At 41.7% G+C, this 8,122-nt stretch overlaps 1 long non-coding RNA gene across 1 annotated transcript; it reads right to left on the minus strand.

Annotated features, from left to right (window-relative positions):
• Nucleotides 1-6,825: 6,825 nt before the first annotated feature.
• Nucleotides 6,826-8,102, minus strand: LOC114546719 (uncharacterized). The gene is made up of 2 exons (XR_003691078.1): nt 7,956-8,102; nt 6,826-7,389 (listed from the first exon to the last, which is right to left on the minus strand). It is a non-coding gene; the product is annotated as an uncharacterized LOC114546719 (long non-coding RNA).
• Nucleotides 8,103-8,122: the final 20 nt, after the last annotated feature.

Here is an 8,122-nt window from a genome sequence, read left to right on the forward strand (position 1 = left end):
CAAGTGTATGTGTTACTAAAGAAAGACAAATTGCAGAAGAGTTGGGTAAGGGCTTTGCACGACACCAGCAGACTTTTACCCATTTTGTCTCTTTCCCTGAAGTACTGTCCATATTTTAGTGTTGGAATCAGCTCAAGCAAAATCATTCCAGTCAGCCAACTACAGTACTAGAAACTGGTCTTAACTAAGGTGCTCCACTGAGTGCTTACAGGGTCTCAATTGACTCCTCCACATAATTCTGACCCATTTCTCTGCTGGTGGGAATCTGTACCTGACCTTGAGTTTTCAAAAAGTGCACAAAATTGAATTTTCTTTTTTTTTTACACAAACCGTAGGATCACAATTGTATCTTCACATTAATGCTGTGCGTCTTTTGTTTGCATTAACGAGGTCTGTTCAAAAGGTTATGATCTTTAAAATAGCATGTTCATAATTGCACTTCTTTCTATGTTTCTTCTCTATCAGTCTATACTAAATACTTTTATTTATAGTGTTTTAGTAATATTGTTTTGCCCAAAATGACATAAGCTAACATTGCAACAGTCATACTTCCTTTTAACACAACAATGTTGCCATCATTTGAATGTTGTCACTGTATTGCATCACTTCACTTGAACGGACCACATCCGTGTGCACTGCAAAGAATTGACATAATCTTGTTTCAATTATTTTCTACAAATTAATATTTTTCTTAATATAAGAAAGGATAAGACAGGTTGTTAATAATGAATGATTTTTTTTAAATTTAAAATAAAAGAAATGGTATAGTGCCCAGGGATCCCCAAATCCCAGCTCACTGTTGGTATAATTAGCATGCTGCTAGCAGGCCGGCTAACTTTAGCACAAAGCCTGTTCTACATCAGTTGAAAAGAGGACAACTCTGTCTGAAAACAACACAAAGCATCTGGGACAGTAGCCAGCCATGGCAGGCCACATTAAGACAATTAGGAAAATGGTTTAAGAGGCTAATTAGAGCTTGTGTCCGTGTTGCTGTAGGTGCATTAGCAATTTAGAGTTTCATCTTTATAGGAATAGTTTGACCTTTGGGAACTTCACTTATTTCATGTGCTTTATGCTAATCTATGTTAATCACCTAGCTGGTTCCCAAAATGTGGAACTATATGGAACTAATAGCAACATTTTTACAGTTTTGAGGATCCTTAAACTGTCACTTCTGCTCCTCTATGACAAAGGAAGTGTCACGGGTCAGAGTCATATATGGTAACAACATGAAAGAAAAGTTAGATAATGGCTTCTGAACAAAGGGTATCTAAAAAAAAGAACTTCATGAAAACCAGTGGGGCCACTGAAGTGTAGAGCTTTTAGTAACATACAGTATATTGAGCTACTCTTCCATCCATCCATCCATCCATCTTCGTCCGCTTATCCGGTGTCGGGTCGCGGGGGGAGCAGCTCCAGCAGGGGACCCCAAACTACTCTTGTTGTTTCCCATATTTCACCCAGCAGAACACAAAGAGCCAATGTTGGGTTCTTGTTTCCTTTGACATTATCCTCTCTGGATGTGTGGATTTGTGTGTCATCCCCTTCTGCTCTCTTTCATCCGTGCTCCATCCCTCCCACCTGCCCAGCTCTTTCCAGTGTCTCTCATTTGATCCGGGTCTTCGTGTTCATTACGCAAATGTCGCCATCACTCATGGCTGACTGAGAAGGACGTGCTAATGAAATCTCAGCAAAGCACAGGCTCCTCACATACTCACATAAGCCAAGTCTCTTCCACAGACATAATTCTGGTAATCCAACATGGTAACAGGGTCCCTATAAATTAGTATATGGCTATAATCACAGTCACTGGTCCTTTGATACATTCTTAAGCTCTTTTTTGACATTGACAACAAGACATTAAATAATATGTCTACTGAATAACACCATGTGTACAAGTACACAATGCTCAGCACAGAAGTGTTTGTGTCATATTTTGGGGTTTCCGTATTTGTGAAATAAGATTTTAGAAAACCACACAGGCTGTCGCCACAGCAGAGAGGGCTTCTAAACATGTTTTAGTTGGCTTGAGAAGGGTAATTTAAATTGCAAAAAAGCAATCTAGGTACTGTGTGTTTGTGCGTGTGTGTGTGTGTGGTCCTGTTCCTCTTTAAACCAGAGGATTAATGACACAGCTGGGTGTTCCCAGGGTTAGAGATCTCCCAAACACAGAGATTGATTCCTTCATCTTGCTGCACCTCCCACAGATTAACTTCTGGTTGCATAAGCTCAGCATTCTTTTAAAGACGCTCAAGGTCGATCATGTCTCCGTGTGTGTCTATATGTGTAAGCCCTGTGATGGACTAGTGTCTTGCCAATGTCTCTTGCCCAGTGCATGCTTGGATAGCATCCAGTTCTCTGCAAGGATGGATGTGTGGATGGATGGACTACTTGTAGACTTTTTATATGCCTCTAACAAAAGAGAGGGGATATCAGTAGCATGTAACTGGTTCATGCAATAGGCCATTGCCCCACACATCTGTCTCCTTTACTAGACAGTATATAAGCATGTAAATCACTGATCTGAGTGACAACTCAGTGGGTTTTAGAGTAGGGAGGATTCAGAACATAGCTTGAGCTTTGCCCAATCTTGATTATACAAGCCCTCACTGTATCCATATTCTATATTGTATTACTCTATTACTCTTGAACCATGTCACATGTCCGTGATAGTCTTTCTCACTGAGTTTGTAGGAGGAAGACACGCCCAACAAATTTAGTTTGGTCAGTTTATGTGACATCAACTATCATATTTTCTGCTTGTTTCCAAAGTCGGTCAAATCTTCAGACTTATGAAGCTGATTTAGTGGCCTAGTTTAAAGATGCGATCACAAACACCAAATTCCACCATGATTCACTTCAAAGTTCACTAACAATTGGACAAACAAAGAAATTGTGAGCCTCAACTCCTGGTACATCAGTCTCATTTATCCGGACAGAACGTTTGTTATTACCGCATCCTTGTGTCTGTTTGAGTTTTCGCCATAGTTTGTAGAGTTTTGGATTGTGGTTTCAACTATACAATAGGTTTATTTAAGAGGAAAATACTGAAAATCTTATTCCACAACATGTATTGGGTCAAATTTAAATGCAGGAAAGGAACCATTTCCAGTCTTTGTGCTAAGCTAAGCTAACCAGCTGCTGGCAGTAGCTTTGTGCGGTCACAGTGCAGGCATTTCGATCGTTTCATCTTACTCTCAGCAAACTTCTCCACCTTTGTGATGTGCCATTTTCAGTCATGGAATACATGACATTGCTGGTTTCGACTGCCAGTTAATGTAATAGCCTTTTTGCCATTCAGATCTGCCTTTACATTGCATGTAAATCAGCATCTACATCTCATTTTCATGTCCTACATGTAAAGCTATTGTCTCGTGAATATGAGGAACCCATAGCACAGCATTCAAAGCAGGTCCACGCACGCATGCACACACACACACACACACACACACACACACACACACACAGTATCATTCATGTGTTGGAAAGACATACTGTAGAATGACTTGCAAAAACTGATTTATAGATGGTGGCCACGGTAAACAGACAATTGATAACCCTGTCATTAACGGTTACTCATCTGGATGATGATTGGAGCCTTGGAAATGTAATTGTACAGTGTGTAACTATATAGGTGTCAAAAACAGGAAAAGGAAAAGAGGATACGTCGACTAATTTGCACGCAGCATTTGACTACAACCCACAAAGTTCAACAATGACTGGAAATGGAATGAGGGGCATGCCAGGGGGCTGGTGGTTAACAACACCACATGTCATATGTGAAACATCACACGATTGAGCCTTACAACACCCAGCGCCTCCTGATTACGTGTCTTCCGTTAAGGCACTGTGTCGCTACCTGCTTGTAGTAAGCGCAGTGTTTAATCTTACCTTGTACAAGTGAATTTCCCCATTGTGGGATGAATAAAGTATTATCTAATCTAATCTAAGATCAGTCAAAAATCATACGTGTGCATGGGAATTCTTCAATGTTTAGTATCCTCGAACTGAATCTCAATTGCATTTGCATAGGGTGTGGTGACATCTGAACATCCCTGCAGCGATGACGTGTGCCATGATGGCTTGTATCAATACAGTAAAGGTAATATGTGAAGGGATTTTTATATCTTTATAATGAGGTTGAATAAGGTTGTACAACCTCTGTGTGGTTTAATTGTGTTGTTCCTGTTGCCATGCTGTGCCAAATCTCTACAACCTCTACCTGACTGATAAGGGGACCACAGGGTCAGCATCAATGTCGTTTTGACATAGTGAAGTCACTGTAATTTAACAAGAGTACCCTCCTTCTTTGATGCTTTGGATTGTGGTGTGGTGCGTTGTAGCCTACATACAGTAGGCCGTTGTTTTCAATGGAAAGACGAGTAAATTCTTATGAACACATGAAAGCCAACAAAGAGTGGCTTCCTGTTTCGTTCCATGCAGCCACTAAGCTCACAGAAGGCTTTGAAATCAGATATCTCTCTCTCTCTCTCTCACACACACACACACACATGCACAGAGTGGATGATCTTACTACTTCTCTTTCAAGTTAGTCTTTTTTGTCACATACAGTACAAATGTTAAAAAAAAAAAGGCATTGAAGTTTCCAGTGGTGGGTGCCCTTTTATTTCTCTCTCTCACTCTCTTGTGCCAATCAATGTAGTAGATGTTAAGATATTTCTCAGCTTAAGGGGAAAACCTTGACAGTCTGGTGGCACTAGAGGAAAAGTTTATTTTCAGGGCACCATCAATATCTGACCAATCGGCGTGCTATGCTTTTAGCATGAACACATTTGTAAATTCTCAGTTACTCACAAATCTTTTTCACACAGCATGTCACTGAGAAATATTCACTTCCATAAAACAGAGATTGACCAACATGGCGTTACGGCAATGAGTTCACTGTTTCAGTTCCTCCACAGTGCTCATTTAAAAAGGAACAGACAACTTAGAAGTACAAGCTACACAGCACCCCTCCCTGAAGCTGTCAGGTGCTGTAATCATGCTGGGAAGCCACAGTGAAGGTGTGCTGATCTATTTCCAGCACATGATCGTCTTTGACTTATTGATAAGCAACACACTCCATAGAGGCACTACGGAATGAATGCTGAATCAGTGTTGAAGGATAAAACTTGCTTTTAGAGCTCAAAGCATTCAGGAAAGATGTTTGCAATGGTAAAAAGCAGCATGGCCGATTTAGTGGCTGGTGTCAAAGCACTTATTAGTGCTTATCCCCCTCTCCCTATTCTTATTTTTTCATTTGCTCCCTTTCATGTCCTTCCTCCTCCCCCCTCTCCACCAGCAAACAAACACCTTAACTCAGGTTTCTCCTTACATTTCAGGTGGGCGGGAGGAGATGGGTGGAGTGGCTGAAGGAGGGCCCTAAGTGGTCACACTCTGGTGGTCGACAAAAGGAGAACTCTTTTCTCAATCACCTGACCGCACTCCAGTGGTGCTGAAGTCTCGCGGCCACGCTGCAGGAATGTGGCTAGTGCTCCGCCAGGCCTCTTTAGCCTTGGGTTATGAAGTAGAAAGAGAGAAAAAAATAGAGAGAGGTCAGGTGAGATGGAGTTCCACATGTTTATGGGGAAGAAGCTGAAGTACCTGAAGGAGAGGGGGAGGGATGAGAGGCAGGTTCATGGAGCCAAGGTCCTGATTCGAGTCTAGCTTTGGAGCAGATAAGATGAGCTGGACAATACAGTCATTGTCATGTGGTCAGGGTGGAATGCAATTCCCACACAGATCAAGAGTGGGTGCACAGGGGGGAGGGAGGGAAAAGCGATGGGTGGGTGGGGGAGGGGGAAACAGGTGAATTCCAGCAGTCAGTCTTTCCCAGAAATTGAGGTCCTTTGATGGCAAAGCCCCCACCAGGTGGAGGAGGCCTGGCTCACCACCTTTAAATTATTCATCCCCCTAAGTCAATTGTTAAAGTATTTTGTATTTGTCTAGTACTCACATCCTCCCTTTGTGTAGCAAGGACATTATTTACTCTTGTACCTATTTGATAAATGGGTTTAAGTTTCACATCGGGGGTTGATTGAGTTCACTGATGGGCCAACAACTGAAGGGAGAATGACTATAGGTTTTAAGGACAATACTTTAATCTCTTATCCTTTCATTTCCCCTCACATTGAAAAATCCAGAATCTAATATGCAAATACTGCTCATTTCAAAAGACCACAGGACACAGTCTCCAACTTCACACAAGTCCGTTATAAAATGGTGTGCCCTCAGACCAAGTTCACACACTTGTGTAAACTGCATAGTTAGTCTTGAAAAACTAATGTCAAAATGTGAGTTAAACTCTTAGAGCATAGAGGAACTTTCCACCTCAGGTCAAATGGAGTGAAGCAACATTGGACATTTAAGTGGAAGAAGGCTTTAAGACCAGCGTATCAAATTCATTCTTTAATTTCAGCGTAAAGGGCAGATTAGCATGCGGAAGCCACCAGATGACTTGACTATGCTTTTAAACATTGAGATGTTTATCAAGGCTGGATTTCCACTAACACATTGAGAGGTTTAATCAAGACTGGACTAGCTTGAAGTTTAAAAGTGCTTCGCTTTAAAATTGTGGGACAGGACACCAAGGTTAACCAGTGCTGTGGGCCAAGTCTGTCAGTATGGAGAAATTTACCTCAGCTCCTACCAGATGAGCCGTAGTTTAAAAGCAGAGCTAGATAACCCTAGGGGCTTTAGCTTCCAAGGGTAGTTTTAGGTGTAATGGAGCAGAAAAGTTACCTCAAATGCAGACCGATATTTTAAATGCACCCAGTCCTGGTTTGACCTTTTCCTTAGCTTACCTTGTAATAACTCATAAATCCATGTGGTCACATATTCAAAACTTTATTTGATTTAAAAACAAATTTTCACACTTCCAGAATTTGAACTTGTATTTTTAAGTGGGCATAAGAGTTATACCTGCTACAAGTATTAGCCTATACAAATATTATTCACCCCATACAAGAAACCGAGACCGGTGTTTTGCCCGACAACGGAAACTTTCATATAGTCCTCGTAGAGAACAGGACGTAACATAGTCTCTGGTTGGTGCGTAAAAACGGAGACGCGCTCTGGGCTACAGAAAGTATTTGGTGTAATCCAAAAAAGGGTGTTGGGAAGAGAAGGGACTTCAAAAGAACTGCTCGTAGAATAACGTTGCGTGCCCAGCCCAGCCGTGTTGACAAGTGGACGAAGAGCGACCAGTCCGGTTATTTAGGTCCAACTGAGGAGAGAGGATGCAACCGCCAGCGGGAGCAGCAGCAGCGTGAAGGCGTCGGTCCTCCCGCAGCCGTTAAATGTGGTGGTCTTGTTCGCGGTAGTAGTCATGTTGGCCTTCGTGGTAGTCGGGGTCGTGGTGGGAGGTTTGGTGGTCTGGGCCTGCACCACCTGCAACACAAGCGCAAATTTTTTAAATTTTTTTAAAAAAATTTCCCCAAACTTAAAGAACATGTAGACAGCAGGTTCATTTCAAAACAAGCCTACAGACATTTAGCACTAAATACACCTAGACCTACACTGAGCAGGGCTCAAACTCATGGAAACCATGCCTCTCCAATAATTTCAAGAGTTTAACAAGTTTAAAAGAAAGGTTATCAACCCATAACACTGCTTAGAAAATAGAGATAGTTCTCGCCTTTAGGGTTTTGGTCAAACTGATCACATTAAAATTTTAATTCACAATTCCTTTAAAATTTCCTCAATCCTATCCCTTTAGGGTTAATTTTTAAAGTACTTAGAATTAGCCCACTACCTACAGAGCTACTCTCGCAGCCTACGGATTTAGATCGCAGTTAAGACGGACCACCTGTGATAGAGCTTGTCAGGAAGCCAAAGTCCGTCGGTTACAACTTCAGCGGTGAAACGGTTCAACACTGGAGTTGATATTCCGTTAAAAGACAAAAAAAATAAAAATAAAAAAATAAATACACTGAAAACAAAATGACAAAACTAACCTGTATTGAGACGAGATGGAGAACGACTAGAAGAGCCACAAGGTAAGCTAAGCACATCTTATTCATCTTGGCGTGGAGTGGGAACAACAGCTGCTCTGCTCAGGTCAGTTCTTCAGGTTAGTAAAGGGATGAATGAAAGGAGTGATGCAGCCGTGCGTTTTATACCC

This window comes from Perca flavescens, chromosome 20 (assembly GCF_004354835.1).
Source record: "Perca flavescens isolate YP-PL-M2 chromosome 20, PFLA_1.0, whole genome shotgun sequence".
Taxonomy (NCBI): Eukaryota; Metazoa; Chordata; class Actinopteri; order Perciformes; family Percidae; genus Perca; species Perca flavescens.